The sequence below is a fragment of the Homalodisca vitripennis genome, chromosome 3 (assembly GCF_021130785.1).
Source record: "Homalodisca vitripennis isolate AUS2020 chromosome 3, UT_GWSS_2.1, whole genome shotgun sequence".
Lineage (NCBI taxonomy): Eukaryota > Metazoa > Arthropoda > Insecta > Hemiptera > Cicadellidae > Homalodisca > Homalodisca vitripennis.
This window is the reverse complement of record NC_060209.1, coordinates 80,185,781-80,203,658: the sequence shown is the minus strand read 5'-3', so window position 1 is coordinate 80,203,658 and position 17,878 is coordinate 80,185,781. Positions and strand designations below refer to the sequence as shown.

General features: G+C 35.7%; 1 protein-coding gene across 4 annotated transcripts in view; it reads right to left on the bottom strand.

Moving 5' to 3' along the window:
• Nucleotides 1-17,878, bottom strand: part of LOC124357106 (storkhead-box protein 1) — a 249,662-nt gene that overhangs the window by 188,170 nt on the left and 43,614 nt on the right. For 2 of the 4 annotated variants that reach the window (XM_046808557.1, XM_046808558.1), the window contains exon 2: nt 358-409. The exons of the other annotated variants lie outside the window; for them this stretch is intronic. The gene's annotated coding sequence lies outside the window, so the exon portion shown is untranslated. The remainder of the gene's footprint in view (nt 1-357; nt 410-17,878) is intronic. 4 annotated transcript variants of the gene reach the window in all.

Here is a 17,878-nt window from a genome sequence, read left to right as displayed (position 1 = left end):
CAGGCAATTAAATTACCAATGTATGAATTCCGGTTTGGAAAGGCACGTTCGAAAATAATAACAAGAAAAATAATTCTTTATCGATAAAATTACTTTGTTCGAGGGAAAGTTAGATCTTATGAAATATTATGCACTAAGATAAGTACAATGTTACGAATTATTATTGATCCCATAATCTCTTGATTTTGCCGTCTGTGTGAGTCTCTAGAGAATTGAAACAGATGGTCATCTTGGTCTAAGGGAAAACTCTTATGATTTTGGAGTCAAAGGTTCTGTAAAATCCCTCGATACTCCGATGTATCGGTGTCCTGACACTAAGAAGGACGAGATGAAAGTAGACAGTGTCTCTAGACTCACCAGATAAGAAGAGAAGCAGCGATGCGGGGTGAACGGCTACCAGCAACAGGACCTGTAACCCAAGATACGGTATCACAATAAGCTGACACAACCGCAAGCCCGGCATTGTCAATATCGTTGACCGCTACACGGGCAATGCGATTCATTACCGGCATACACTGGCATACATTTGCATATATTGCGGTTAACAACAACTGTGTGCGGCCAATACTCATGACAAATACTACTAGGTCACCACCACACTCGTTGGGAGTAGATTGCATAAAGAGTAATGTACCTTTCAAATTGATCGCGGTTTCTGTTGTATAGCAATTTTGATTCTTATATGATTACTGTTCACTTGATATGATGTAACTTTGACTATATATGATTAGGCTATAAACACATAGATATATGATGAAAACAAGGTTTTTAGGCTCACAGTCTATAACATTATGGGAGATTTCTTACGCATTTCATATCTGACAAGACAGAATATTAACAACGTGCTTTACACACCTCGCACCTCTTGATCCATTTATAATTAACTATAATTTTGAAAAACTACATGTTTTACGAATTGTTCTTAACGAATTCAAAATTGTTATTAATAACAAACATGTCAATCTCTGAAGCTACAACCCATGTATATAATGTAAAAATTTCACATTTTTTTCTTCATCGGTGTTGATTTTGGGCCTCATTTCAAATTTTCCTAAATTTCCTACATCAAATGCCTGTATGCCACGTGGAGAGATAGAAAAACTGCTTTGACTTCTTCTTTAATAAAAAAAATCATGTATTTCACATGACAACATTTTCTAAATCCAAAGTCGGTTGCACTACCAAATAAATACATTAAACAGTTTTAAATTCATTAAGACGTTCTAAATAAAAACAAAAGTTCACGTCTCATTGCATAATTAATAGTGAATATCGAAAGACATAAAAAGCCAAAAATAGAAGCTAACAATGTTTTTGTTTACTACACATTGTTTTGATAACATTGGATTGGACGGATGTAAGGAAACAGTTCGGACAAATACCTCGCGGCACAGTCGTTCTTGATTTAATGTCGTAGTACTCTTAGACAAACGATTTATTTGTAATTGTTTGTTTATAATGTATGTTATTTTCTTTTTTACCTTTTTTAATTTTGACCAAATCATCTAGATAGAAATCATGAAAAGGCACTGGGATATGATGATAAACTAGCAAGGATCGAAGCTGCATTTACTTAAAATCAAGGATACAAGAGAAAAAAATTATATATGTGATACGTAAACCTCTTTATTAATACATGTCATTTTGAATCTATCGGGGACTTTGAATTTTCCATGAAGATATAATCCATTGCGAAGTCTACTATTCATAGAATTACGCAGCTAAAATTACTCAACGCCATTTAGCAACTGCCATTCACTGTTTTGAACACTAGAGCCGGGGAATTTACCACCCGTATCTAGAGCGCTGTGCTCCGGGATAAAAAAAGCCGTATAGAACATACGATAGCCCAGTACGACCTAGTTTTTACACTATAATTACATACAATTAGAGAATGTTGCAAACTATTTATTCAATACAACACTGTAGTCTGTAGCCGCAGTCTCAGCGTAGCGGTGACGCAATCGTCTGATTGATAGAGCGTTGTTGTAGCCGCGGTACGAGTGGGTAGATGTTATCCGAGGCAAGGAGTGGCTGTGGAATGTGATACAAACTGTATCAGGTTGGCCGTGGCTCACACCGTACCACAGCCACGCCTATCGATATACTGCAACTGCCACTTGTATATTTATGGAGTTAATCAGGTGGTCGCTGCAGCATCAATCACTGTTGAAAGCTTTACAATAAAGTTCCTGTAGGCATTTGTACCCGTGGGTATTTCACTCGTTAACCCCTTGTATATGCAAAGCTGTATTGATGGTTACTTGGTTGTTACGTGGAGTTATAAAATGGTATTTCATTTTGTGGGCTGATTGTGAACTTGTGAATTTCTTTATAACTCAGTATTGTAGTTCGGGATTACTAAAGTAACATAAAACGACCAATCATACTTAGATTGTGAAAATACATAGAACATATCCTGAAACGGATGTGTAAGGCTGAAGTAAAGTTAGTTTATGACAACGTAGGCTTAGAACGCGTTTGATATATTGGTAGGGATATATCTACTATCTAATGATCAATATGCTGCACGAGAAGGATCTCAGGAACGAAGTTGATTTGGAGAATGTCACCTGCAACAATCACTTTTTAGTACCACCATCCATCCATACTACTTATAATTGATGCAGAATCAAAACCGTTGTGCATGAACTTTTCAGTTGTATACATTTCAACTCCTACTCTTTGAGGGCGGTTCCGCAACAAAAGTATAGGATCTCCAATACGTAAGCATTTCTGTCTGCTGTAATATGAATTAAAACAAATTTAATTTTTAAATATACTCGTATTTAAAATTTTTTAATAATTCAATCTGCACTGTGAAATAAACAACGATTATATGTGATTTCTCAATATATTACTTTAACGTTAACAACTTTTGAATATGAGCAACAACATTTTAAAAGCACAAGAGAAGGGCGCTAATCTGGGTTTTTTGTCTTTGGATTAAAGTGCCACCAAACCAAACTATATATTTGATTCGCTATTAAATAGTAATCTTTGAAAATTATTAGAATACAGATAGCAAATTTGGATGCACTATTACGCTTATGTACACTTTTTAACTATGTACAATTATACAAATATTATCTGAAAATTTCACTCACATAGCCTACCTAAAATAATCAGGATAGTTACATTAAAGCGTGCAAAAGTAAATTTTCGAACATATACAAGTCATAAAATCGCTTTAGAGTAACAGAAAGAGAGTTTCTAAAAAATGTAATTACTTGTTCAACAGTTAAATTCACTTAACATATTAAAATAAACCAATCTACTCATTTATATCTGAACTGTATTACACCTTGAGCACAGGCGCTATCGTAGTTGTCAGTAAAGAAGGCAGGAGCTGTAGAGGTGAGGGAGAGGAACGCTATGAGGAAAGCTACGTTCCGCCCTCCGTTTACAGCGTGGGCCATCTAAGTCTTCTAATTGGCCATTCTACTACACCATCAGATAATTATGTTGAAACCGAAAGTGTTAGGAGAGCTTTCCCTAAGAATATCGTCCAGTCCAGTTCCTTCATCGCTTCATGTGCCCGTCAGTTTCCTGTAGGTTGTCGGATGTCTACCACATTAACTCCTCAACATGTTGTTTTGAAAAAAAAAACGTTCTGATTGCACAACATTATGTTATGTTTGTATGGATCTAATTTGTTAAAATTGTATTTTTTGTCATGAATAAAACATGTTTCCAAGAGCGGTTTTAATGTACGTATATTCACTACATCAATTGACCGATCTCACAGACGTTTGGTAGGCCTGAAGGAAAACATTCGACCATTGCTTTTGTCCCCTTAAAAAATCTTTTAAAATATTTTATATGAGTTTAAAATCAATGCTATCATCGCACACTCAATTTTCGTACACTACTAGTTATTCTTCGATAACTTTATATTATTTTAAGATTCTCACCATTTTGATGGAATGTTTACAATTTATAACATGTTAGGTGTTTTAAAATATACCTTAAACCAAGATTGTATAAGCAAATTAATTTTAAGTATAAACACAAGAGAAATTAAACGAGTTGACCTCGCTCATAGCTAAGTCCTAAGGCGTTAAGAGTAACTACAGGTTGAAATACAAGTCTACTTCGTAATGAATGGAAAAACTAGTTTATTATTCAATAGTATTTTCCAGAATGGTTTTAACCTACAGTATTCTGTGTTGAGATTGTCGAAGTTGATCCTCCGACTCGTAAGAACCAGTTCTTATTAAGCCCGTGTTTCAGTTCTTATTAAACGCCACAGTTTAGTTCAAAGAAATTACATGTGATATGGTTTTCCGGTTGTAATTATTTTCTTACGTGAAAAGTCGTTTCATAAAAATGTCGTAGCATCAACAACAGCTGGCTAAAAGGAAGTAAATATTAATGAAGTTATAAGAAGGTATATATACCAAATACTAACTCGTTTAATACTATGAGTGAGATAAGTGGGCAAACGAGGTGAGCGTAGCCCCTCTAGCTCTGAAAGCCACGCATTTGCATCTATTACTGTATGTTCATATGGTTACCCTGGAAAAATTCTAGTCATGATTATCCTTTTCTTCCTTCCTTTTTGTTTGTGAGGCCCTAAACTCACCAGAAAGACAATAAACTAGAATTAACTTATAGCGTTCATAATAATCCAAGAAACATAAAGGCGAAACATACAATTGCTACACTTTAATATCGTGTTACCCTAATCTAAACTTTAACTTCCTGTTTCATTCTGGAAGCCCGATTTACCGAACAGTTAAAAAAAATAGTAATATAATAATAATATGTCTAACAGGGATTGCAAATAAAATAAACCGAAACATCTTTCATTTTAATGGGCAAAACTTACTGTCACACTGACCTTACTTTTAACCAGCTGGTGTGTCTTGATGATTTTGTATGACGCTTCCAACACTTACTTGTAGTCAGTAAATTAAGTTTCTCGTCACGTGAAAGGCAACGATAGAGACATAGATGCTGTAAGGCAGAGAGACCACGCTCAACCCGCCTGAAGATGTGGTGTGGCGTGCTACAAGGACACAGTTTATGGCCACTCATATTCCTGTATTGCGTTTTGATGGCGTCTGCACGTGCGTCTTTGTCACCGTCGCCGCGATGTAAATCGTGGCCTTGCCTCTAAACTCTTTGTTGCTTCTTCCTTTATTCGTAACCATCGATCCACGTCACATTCTTCCGTTTCTTTTTCTTCCCAAACAGTATTTCTGAATAAAATGAGTTTTCTTGTATGTCGACGTTGATATTAAAAAGTGGTAAAATACATAAATAAAAATGGAATAAACACAAAATTTAAGAATTTATTTAATATTTGTCTGTCTCTAGGAAACATTGCACTAGGGAAACAACACAGCTTCTAAAACAAGTTGGTTTTGAAAGAACAACAAATAAGCAAAAAGCGCACACTTATACAAATCGTACGCATGAGAGTACGTAGTTGTAATTGTTCGTATATCTCAATCATTTGATCTATATTATTCTAAGTCAGTGTAACATACATTTATCGCAGATAACTACTAGAGTTCTACGGGTTTCAACATTTTCACACCTCAGACAAGTGGTTTAATAGGATTCCATGTGGGCGGGAACGTCCTAAGCGGATAACGGAGTCTCCTATCACCTGCTAATCTAACTAATGATGTGATTCCTTTTCCTACCTTTTCTTTCTTACAACTTTGACCTTGGTAAAGTTAGAATTATTGGATCTTTATGATCGTGCTTCAGGTCGGTTATGTCTTAGACTGCTCAAAAATCTGCCTTCCCGCTTTTCGCCCGGTAACGTGAGGAGCGAATAACTTCGCGTTTCTACTCAGACTTTCTTGGCTACCAAGTATTAAAGCTTGCACTAATGTCATAATTCTCTATAGTTACAACGGATTCTCGTTACAACGGGGCTGACAAGCGAATCATGTGGATCAACAAAATTCTTACTCGTGCCGGTGGAGAACGACTGTTTACTACGAACCTGCAGTAATTAGTAGAAATTTCATCTTCCATTGAAATCCAAGGTAGTTATTAAATTCCTTCACATTTGGAGCATCTGCTTACGAATAAGAAAACGTACTACAATGATAATTTGGTATTTAGATACGGCACGATTCTTGCTATCTTGCACATAGAAAGATGCCATGTAATGTAGTTGTTGCCGTGAACGTCACAATGCGCTATACAACAGGGTGGCAGCTGCTGTAACCGATTGACCTGATGATGACTCACTACCTGAATTTTAGATAGGCGTCTAAAATTTAGGTAGTGAGTAAGGTTCCTGCTGCGAATGGCTTTCACGAAGGTGTACAAGGATAAGGATAACCAGACGGTGAGGTTGATTCCGGAATATTGACATTAATAACATTGACGTTTATCGCCTGCAATAATTTTTTGATGAATGTGGCCATATTAATAAGGTTATGTCTCACGGGTGCTTAGGGAAGTCACCACTAAATTTCTTAGTAGCAACTGATGACCTATAGAAAGGGAAGTAAGTGGAACAAGTTCACAAATAAAACTGCGGGAACTTTTCGAGGTCGGTCCGTTCACTCACCACTAAGGTTCTCCGAAGCAACTGGTGATCAATATAAATGGAATAAGTGGAACAAGTTTATCAATAAAATTGCAGGAACTTTTCGAGGTTGGTCCGTTCACTCACCACTAAGGTTCTCCGAAGCAACTGGTGATCTATAGAAATGGAATAAGTGGAACAAGTTTATCAATAAAATTGCAAGAACTTTTCGAGGTTGGTCTGTTCACTCACTACTAAGGTTCTCCGAAGCAACTGGTGATCTATAGAAATGGAATAAGTGGAACAAGTTCATCAATAAAATTGCAGGAACTTTGCGAGGTCGGTCCGTTCACTCACCCCACAAACGGGAATCGGGTGTACGGAAAAGAGGTCTCTGTACCAGCGCCTTTCCTGTCTTTCATTTGTTCTCTTATTTTTAGCCCTTTCCCGTTTGTCCATGTTGCTGGCAAAGAGTTCAAGTAATTTACTACGTACAGTAAAAACAGTAGTAAAGGTGAATACTACTCAAAGAGGTGCTGAGGAATACAAATAATGATATGGGAAAATTTAAATTTCTATGTTGATTTTGAAAAATGGCTGCTATTTTAAGTTAACAAGGTAGACAGTTCGTAAATTTACTTATTTACAAACCTGTAATGTTTACTTTAAGCTTGCTTTTGAGAATACCAACTGATTAGACTTGCGTTGCCTAATCAGTACAAATAATAATAATAATAATATTGTCGCATAAAAATCCTCAATTGTATGAAAAGCGTTAGGATAATTAATATAAATTAAATTATGTAAAACAATCACTTAATATAGACATCAATAAATCACTCTACCTTTGAGATTACATTTTTTAGCACATTTTAAAAGCTGTTTCGGGGTAGCGGTAACCTTAATATCATCAGGAAGTTTGTTGATTATCTTCACGCCAATGTGTGAAGAGAGATGTTATGTTAGCGAACTAAACTTTCGCTACTAAAACTTAGGTAGTACATAATAGCACAAATAGCCTAATGCATTTGAATGCCGATCAAGACCGTGGAAATCCTACATAAAAAAATAAATGTCAAATATATTAACAAACAAGACAGTTATTTAATGATATTTAAACAATCCCGAGAAAAATCAATTCACGTAATGCCTAAAAACTGACAACCTTTTTATTGATTAAAAAGCAAATGTATCAGAGATTAAATAAGGGCCATCTGTTATTTTTCAATAAAATCCTGGATATTTCCTTCCCTCTGACAAAATTCTACAGGAAATTAACATTAACGTGTCTTAATAGGTCCCACGTTTGAAATGACAAATTACGTCGTAAACGAAATGATCCTTGTTGCTATTTAAGTTACGACCTACTGAATAAACTAATCAAAAGGCAGAACATTATAATTAGACATTAACAGCGTCTGATACGTGCATAAAACTCGCCGTTTCGTCGTTTACGAGTCGTAATTCAGAGTCGTATAATAATAAAATAGAAATAAATCTTCCGATCGGGAAGAAAAGGGGAAATTGTCAGATGGTAGGCGTTCCTTTCACCCACGACTTTAAATGGCATAGGATAAACGATAGGTGATCAATCTCGCCTCCTAACTAATGTAGGCGGAAGGAAGGTCACTTTCGTTCGGTACCTCTGCACCATACATAACACGGACGTAATACGGCCGCGGAGGGGTACATGCAAATCTTAAACTGGCTGTCACTCAATAAATCTAACATTTCCTCCATTTAGTTCTCAGCGGGAAACGACGCTGATTTATGGCGACGGTCCGCCGTCTCCTGGTCGGGCAGAGATGTGGTGAGGCGATTCGTCGATCTTATCTGGAGGAGTACAGCGAGTTTTACATTGCACGATAAATATACGATGAATACATAACGATCTTACATCGATAAGTTTCATTTAAGGCTTTCAGTAGAAAATGAACTAAACCAATAAATAAAATGGTCAAATTAGTGTTAGTGACTGAACTATTAATAATCTGAATGTTGAATTTAGCTCCAGGTCACCTTCTTTGATTGCAACAACTGGTATCTGACGCTGTCTGAGACTTGCCTGTTGGACCTGTATTCAATATTCAAACTGAATCACCCCTTCCTATCATAGCTACTTATGTGTATTAATAATCTGTTTCTCACATCTAAAATTCTGAAGTAGGGTACTGCGTTTGGACATCTTAAATATCTATAACTGAAAAGTTGAAATAGAAATCTAAATCTATCAACAACTTAATCAATCATATTCACAGCGTGCAGTAACTTTTCCAGAGGGGGATTATGGAGCGCCATTTTTGTATTTAGATATTTTTTTAATGTTAATCGTAAATAACATATAATGGGTTGCAATGTATTATAATATGCATGAGTATAATCATTAGATCTTATAATATAAAACAAGGACGTCTACTATTACAGTTGTACCCCGCGAAATGTAATTCTGGGTGGCGGAAGTGCAGTAGTTATCATGCAAGCCTAATTTTCTGGATGTTTGGTTCTGGATTGAGAATATTCTAATTGGGAGTTATGTTGGATTTGAAGTTTACTGATATCCCTCGATCACATGAAGTCTTTTGAAGTTGTGGAGGTTACTTACGAGCTCATAGTTATTGCGATATTACTTATTGACCCTTCCTGAAAAATTCTTCTATCGTCCTTAATTCTAGTCATCATACCTTGATATATTTCGACCTTACTCTTTCTCTCTGCCCATTTTTCATTTTTCGAAATCCAAATAGGAATTATGCAATCTTGTAGAAATAAACCTGCGCCAGTACCGTAATGTGAAGGCTGAGTCGAAAATGACCTTCTAACAGTAATACATTCAGTATAGGATTACATGATCACGACCGCTGCCTTATTAAAGCGGCACCGTTATATCCGCTTGTCATCTTAAAGCGGTTGATACCTCGGTAAATCTTTCCCTGATATGGTTGTCATCCAGTTTAACCCTTTGAATGCCACAAGGCAAAAAAATTTAGTACAAAAGAAATGCACTAGCAACTATATTGCAAGTCATATGCGAAAAATGCCAGGGAATAATAAGAAGTATTACCGGGCTTCCGGAAAAACAATATATTTTTTTTATTTTTCATACAATTTTTATGAAACAGGTATCAAAATGTTTGTAAAAAATTGTATTACAATAAAATGTTACAAAACAAATGAAACAACATAAAATAATATTAGTTTTGGCATGTCAAAACCAACAAATGTATAAAGCAATTTTTATTTTTAGTTTTTATTTTTTTTGACAAATTAATAAGAAACAATTTTAGTATGGGAAGAATTTTTTTAATATTCTTTATAACATTGTTAATGTGAAAAAAAATAATGGTTAACTTTTTTATATAATTACTATAGTTACATAACAATGCTTGAAATTATGTACATAATGAAAAAATCATTTTTCAGTACCGGTAACACAACACTAAAACAAAAATAATTAATGCATTACTTACATTTATCCTTTGGTTCTAAAGTATATCTAAAATATGGTCTTCATATTTTCCCAAAACATATGTACACACACACACACACACACACACACACACATACACACACAAGCGCGCGCGCGCACGCAAGCACGCACGCGCACGCAAGCACGCACGCGCACGCAAGCACGCACGCACGGGAGATATCAATTTAACTAAATCATTTTAAAGATCCTAACCTCAAAACGATGTAAACACAACCATTTGACCGAACGTATTATTTTAGATATTACGCATACTATACGTAGCGAGTTGTTTTACGCGTCAACGATGTTACGCGCCCGGTTGATCACCGCCAGCTGTTGTTGCTTCTATTATTCTGTGTTTTTTTTATCTTCACTAATATAAAGTACTATGTGAACTATTATTTATCTATTGCAGGATAGTTAACAAATAAAACAATATTGGTTGTGAAAAGAATTCATGAAAAATAAAGCGTTAAAAATTACGATAACAGACGGCGACGACGGATCGTCGCCTGGCACTTTTCGCAAAGTAAGTCGGCGACGATGGATCGTCGCCGTGGCACTTTTCGCAAGGGTTTTTGGCGACGATGTATCGTCGCCGTGGCACGCAAAGGGTTAATGCTAGGTTTATGTGTAAGGCTGAAGTAAAGTTATATTATGACACCGTAGGCTGAGAACGCGTTTGATATATTGGTAGGGATATATCTACTATGTAATAGTCAGTATGCAGTACGAGGAATATCTCAGGAACGAAGTTGTTTTAAGAAAGTCACCTGCAACAATCACTTTTTAGTACCACCATCCACCCAATTTATTTGAGATGCAGAATCAATACCATCGTGCATGAACTTTTCAGTAGTATAAATTTCAACTCCCAACTCTTTGAGGGCGGTACCGCAGCGAGAGTATAGGATCTCTAATACGTAAGCACTTCTGTCCTTTTTAATATAAATTTAAACAAATTTAATTTTAAAATATATTCAAAATGGTTTAATAATTTTTAAATGAATCACATTTTAGGCCAACACCGAATATGAAATAATCTAGAATTTATTATTATAAGCTTGGTACTTACATAACTAACCGGTATGTATAATACTGAGTTAAATTCGTAGTAGCTGATTTCAACATGAAAATGGCGTAACAATTGTGTCTTCGTTGGTAGTAATACATGTCTTACGATTGGACATGTACCATAACCACCCCTTCCGAATGTCCTCTTATGAACCCAGACAGAAGACGAAGTTTGAAGGACAATGCTTAAGAGACGATTTAGACAGCTGTAGACGATAGAAGTGACATCACCTCCCGACTAAGACCCAGTGGTATGGCCATTACCATAGCTGCCGGAGGCCGATCGTGTTATCGTCATCTCTGCATGCAACAGTGAGATCACCAGCACCTCGGCTGACCAAAATTAGAAGTGCCAATACAAACTGGATCCGGGTGATCTAAGTATCTGTTTCTGGATTGTTGTTCAGTATTCTAATGAGGATGGCTGGATTGTTGTTCAGTATTCAAATGAGGATGTTCTACAGTCTGTCCAGTTCCGCCACGTTTTTGCGATCAATACAACTAACGAGTACACTCATGCATGAAGAGCTAACCTTGAAGTCGATCTTCTAAAACATCTTTCCGTCTTCTAAACGTTAATTTCAGACTTTACAAGCTAAGAAAATCACAATCCACGACTAATGTCTAAAATTCCTTTCCTTTTACTTAATCATTAGAATACACAATTTAAGAAGAACAATTGAGCGGTCTAAGACGTTGGACTTTGAATCTGAGTCAAAGAGAGCGCGGCGTTCGTCACCGTAACACTTTTTATCAGTACCATCGACCTTACAGGTATAATGTATGGACTCTTCTTATTAAGATTCCTGCACAACCCAGAGGTTCATGAAGACGGAGGCTTCAAAGGGGATCGGGCTTTATAATAAAATCCTTAAGAACTGGTTGTAGAGAAATTGCCAAACACTTTTACGTCCTCATGTATGACCGTACAATTATGAAAAATATCCCATTTTAATGGCATGATAACTAAGCATCAACACTCTTTTTGATTTCTTGTAAAGCGTATACTTGTTTAATATCCAAACTATAAAATAAATAACTATATAAGAAATTCTTTACTAAATAAACAATAAAAATGTCCAAAACCTGCGGTAGGAACTAGTGAGTTGTCGGCGTATTTTAGGCCAACATGAGGCTAAAAAAAACTGTGTTATAAGCAGACACTCGTCTCAAATCCGTAAATAATTTTAGTAAAAATAATTATAAATATAGTAAAAATCCATAAAAAAGTTTTATTTCAGTGTCTCCAATGGTAATGAATTGATAAATATACAATTATCTGTAATACAAATGGTTTACAATTTGTATTACATATGGAGTTTCTTATATGAAAATTATTGAAGTTATATTCATAATTAATATTATGAATACAAATATTAAAAAATACGTTCTGTTGATTTTATGGGTTGTATGCTTGATGGAAGTGGTTAGGTTTAAGCAGTTAAGATATTTGAAATATTTTTCAAAATTTTATTTTGAAGACAGTTATTCAAAATGTCTTCACTCCAAAAAGTAAAATCTGTAGTTGATATTTTTTCGATTGAAGTTTGGTTTAAGTTGGGATAAGAGACCTGAAGCCAACACCAGGCACTCCGCTTTGTGATGTGTTAAATTAAATTACTAGTGCATACAAATTAATTTTTAATAACCTTAGGATTTTAATAATCTTCCTAGTTAAATCCTAATCGCTACTCAAATTCTACATTCCCAATCAGTTCGCAGAGGAATGTAAACCTTTAGAGAGAAAAGACTGCACACAGTCTGGACGAGTCAGGCTTGGCGACCAAACCGGCTCCTGATGACATCACAGGCTAGACCAGAGCTCTTGTCTTATCCTCTCTTTCCTCTGTTCTTGACCTCCCGTTGCCGGGATCAAGGCTGGTCACATTTGCATTCACTCAACTCGGGCATTTGGGTTGGTACAATGGACAATATTAGGTGTGCCCCAAGGATAATGTACGTTCTTGTACTTTATTGCCGGTAATCAGCTACTTCGTGATCTCCTTGGTGATCAATTCTTGTCGGAGAGCAAGAATAAAAACCAGCGCAGTTTACCACTTCATTTGCAGGCATGTATCAGGGTGCGAGCCTTTGTTTGCAGAGGTGAACATACAGGCGAGGGAGAGAAAGAGCGGAGTAAGAGCACCAAGGAGACTATTGAGCAGAAAACTAAAGATAACTAAGTAGAACGGAAGTTATAAAAGCAAATTTAAACCCTCGTAAAAAGAAGTATTTTTGCCTGACTACGACTAATTTACATATGTAATAGAAAGTAGCAAATTCTACAACAACAAATCATGTAATCTATTATTTTCAGCCTAAAAGTGGCGTTGTAAATTTACTAAGGTCACTTGATTGATTCCGATAGATGAGGAACGAACAGAAATAAACGGTAAATTAAACTGAAATAGTTATAAACCGTGCATGTTTTATTTTAATGAAAAATATATGTTTGGATGCGAAGGAATGGGATTTTTGTTGCAGCAAGAGGAATAACATTTTGATAACTAAATGTAAAAAATTGTCACTAAGCATTTCCATTTCAAAAGGAAATCTACTTTTATGATCAAGAACTTTTTTAATTAAAAAGTACAATAATACATAATTATGATAACCCACATGTAATATCCAAAACGTAAATCGGATATCTTGTTGTTCCCCCCAAGGAGAATTTTATTTTGAATATGAGGTTATTAACTTATGCTCTTCAGAGTTTTGAGTTTTTATTTCACTAAAGATAAAAGAGGTATTAGAACACTACTCAGCAACCATTATATGTAGGAGTTATCCGATTTTCAGGAGTTTGTACAAGACGATGAATGACACAAACAATTTCGAATCCACAAGATAGAGATAAATTTAACATAAAAAAAGAAAATATGTTTTCTCTTGAAAACTATTTAATCGTCAAACAGAGGTATTTCGAACAATGCTTGTTGGGTGTTTGGGGTTCGTATATGGGCATAAGCAAGTGTATAAAATCGATGTTTCTAAAGTTCATTAACGTTACCCAATACAAATGGCATACGGTCCTAATACTCGATAATAAACCAATCAGTTCTCCGTTAGATGCTACCCGGAGCAGTCAGTGCCCAGGCAGCGAAGTAATTCTTCCACGAGAAAACTATCGCGAGTCGTGAACAGTTCTGTCCCAAAAGTGAGGCAGAAGAGTCCAGAGCCCGCGGTAATCCGCTGCTGACCCTGATGCAATATTGATGAGTCTTGCCAGTTATGAAACAACTCACTTCCTGCGGCAAGTGTCCGACCCAAGGACAACTGCTGTATTAAGGGCGTCACTTGTCCACGGGTCCGCCTCCATTTGCAAAACAAGTTACTTTCATAATAACAAATAGCGTCTTTCATTACTTCTTTGCATGGTTTCCACATCCAGTATGGTATTGTTGATTAGCTAAACGTTTGCTAAACGTTTTCTACTCAAGGTAGTGAAAACTCTCATAGATTGATTTGCTGTAATGGCAAACATCCTGTACTGTTTTCGAGACAAATTATATTGTGCAGTGGCCCAGAAGATCCATTTATTAAGAGGTCATATTTCTAGCTAGGTTTGAGGCTACGTTGCATAGATGATTGTTTGACAATAAGCTGTATTGATGATGATTTAATGCTACGGTGAATTGATGATGGTTTGAAGCTACGATATACCATTGATGAATTGACACTAAGGTGTACTGATGACGGTTTGAGGCTACGTTGCATAGATGATTGTTTGACAATAAGTTGTATTGATGATGATTTAATGCTACGGTGAATTGATGATGGTTTGAAGCTACGATATACCATTGATGAATTGACACTAAGGTGTACTGATGACGGTTTGAGACTACGGTGCATCGATGATGAAATGACACTAAGATGTATTGATGGCGGTTTTAAAGTAAGATATATTGATGATGGTTTTACACTAAGATGTATTAACGACGGTTTGAGACTAAGGTGCGTTGAGTATGGTGTGAGGCTAAGGTGCCTTGAGTATGGTGTGAGGCTAAGGTGCCTTGAGTATGGTGTGAGGCTAAGGTGCCTTGAGTATGGTGTGAGGCTAAGGTGCCTTGAGTATGGTGTGAGGCTAAGGTGCCTTGAGTATGGTGTGAGGCTAAGGTGCGTTGAGTATGGTTTGAGGCTAAGGTGCCTTGAGTATGGTGTGAGGCTAAGGTGCGTTGAGTATGGTTTGAGGCTAAGGTGCCTTGAGTATGGTGTGAGGCTTACATGCATTTTGGATGTTTATTTGCTATGGTACAATGCTATAGTTAGCGGGTAAGGTGCGTATTCATCCTTCCTGTATCGCCTTACCTTCGTATTGTTATTGGATAATACTAAGGATAGTAGGACATGTTTTTTGGAATTGTAAACTGAACATTAACAACCTACCGATATAACCGATACTTCAATGGTCCTGAATTAAAACCTAAGTATCTCCTCAATTGATAATTGTATTTTATTAGTTGATAGCTGGTATAGAGAAAAGTCGCATTAAGATGAGCACGAATCTCATTATTTAGCACATAATTGGAAACATCGACACCTCAATTAGTTAAGGTAAGTAATTAAAAACAGTTTCATTATGTAATGATAGTAATTTGTTGATGTTTACCGTTTTTCTGTTTGCTCAATTTTAATTTAATTTACCTATAAAGTATTAATTATTACACATTTAATATTCACTCCATTCTCATAATTTTACTCATACAAGTTGTTGATATGTCAAAATGTTGTGTGTATATCGTGAGGTGTGTAAAACACAATTGTGATGTACCTTGTTGAGTAGGAATATGGTCAACTCCCAGGTTTATAACATCAGATTCAAGCAAATGTGATGTTTGTATAAAAACTCAACTTTTGATTGTTTAGAAATATTGTGTTGATTAAAACGCTTCTATCACAACCTACCAGTACAACACACACCGAACTTAATTACTATTCTGTTTTTGATGGTTCTACTTATATCTTATATCTGGAGATCATCACTCCAGTACCTTAAAGTTGGTTGTTTTTACTACAAATTCAATTAGTTTTTTTTTTAACTTATTTTTAAGATTTTGCTATTTCGACTTGTATGCCAGTTTGTTTGTATTTTATTGCTTTAAAAGATTTGTTTTTTTAATACAATGTCGACTATATTACTATATTATGCTGTCAAAATTAATGTAAAATAAAGAAATATAGAAAATCCTCCAAACTGGATGATAAATCACAAAATAACGCTTCATTTTTGTTCCATTCCGGTTCTGCGGAATCAACTGGAAGGCCACCCTGGATCAACAGCCTGCAAGGACAATATGCGCATTAGCTGTTGAAAAATGACATAACAATTGCGTTTCAAACGAGCAAACAAACATTGAAATGAATGGTTATCACATACTCTTAGAACCCCACAGAGCAGACCTTGAAAGTGTTTGTATTCGTGCAGGAAGGTCGTAGCACTAACAGCTTTGTTTTTATTTCGTCGCTTATTTACATTATCTATCAGTTAAGTTTGTGACGCAATATTGCAATTCTTAAAATTACAATATTAAGCAATAACAGATTCAATCAAATTATGTAATTTTGTTTTCTGAATTTTCAACAAAGTTATCTATTTTTGATATGAGTAAAGAACTATATCGTTTTTTCTCCACTGGACTAAATCTTGACAATAAATTGACCGTGCGGAACTGTAATCTTATCAACTTATCTCTTGTTATATTCGCAAAGAATTCTACATTTATTACACATTTTGCGTATGTAAACAGGTATTTACATTTTTCACGTGAGAAAGATAGCCGATAAAGAGTTCAGAAACGTAATTTTTGGGTAAATATAGGAGATAAATTAATGTCTAAATCCCTGAAATCACTCATTGCCAATAAAACGCTTCCTATTAAGTTAAAAGCATAATGAAGAAGTAAAGCAGAAGTTATTTATCCATTAGTTTAATCTTACATACAAAATCTGTTTAAAAGCCATTTGATAAAAATAATCTACCGTCATAATATTATGATGTTAGTGAAATAATAAAACTATGATTTTCGCAATCTTAATACATATTCTAAGATTGAATACCGCAATTCCTACAAATGTCCAACACTTAACACAATGGAGGATGACAATAACGGCTTGAAATCTACACAACACTCGACGGCGGCGGTGTTGTGTGCGAAATAGGAAACGACTGTACACGGCCGCATAAATCTCTTCGTCTATGGAATGAGCAGACGATGTTTTATTTATGAGCGGACTAGCAAGATTACATCCCGGGGTTATCGGCATGCTACAGGTGACCTTTGCTCTTTCAGCAACACCTTTTTAAAAGGCCATTCAAAATAATGAATCGCGGAGATTCAAACACAGATTCCGCACTGGCTATTTGCAATCGAATTGCTACTTACTTTGTCAATATGTACTGTGCCAAGTAACCACCACATGTTAAACAAGTAATCTCTTTGATGTTAATAAGGCATACGTATAATATTAGGTAACGCATGTCTGTAACAGTTTCATCATTAGAAAATTACATTTAAACGATTTCATGAATTCTGATCACTGTACTACTTTCATGTAAGATACTGTGCTACTGTACGCTGTGCTAGCACAAAAAAATGTGTGATTTTTATCCTCGTACTTGTGGTTTGTGTTCGGGACTTGCACTCTTTGCAGTGACAACGCCTAGACTGGACTCCAAGCAGCTTTTGGGTATGTTTGAACTTTTTTCTTTCTCAACTTTGCTTCTATCTGTTCGTTATTTTTTATGTGTTAATACTTCCCCCACCTGACGAAGAGGATAGATTTCGATCCTCGAAACGTTGTGTTATACCTTTTATAACCAGTAACGATGGCAAATATCCTGT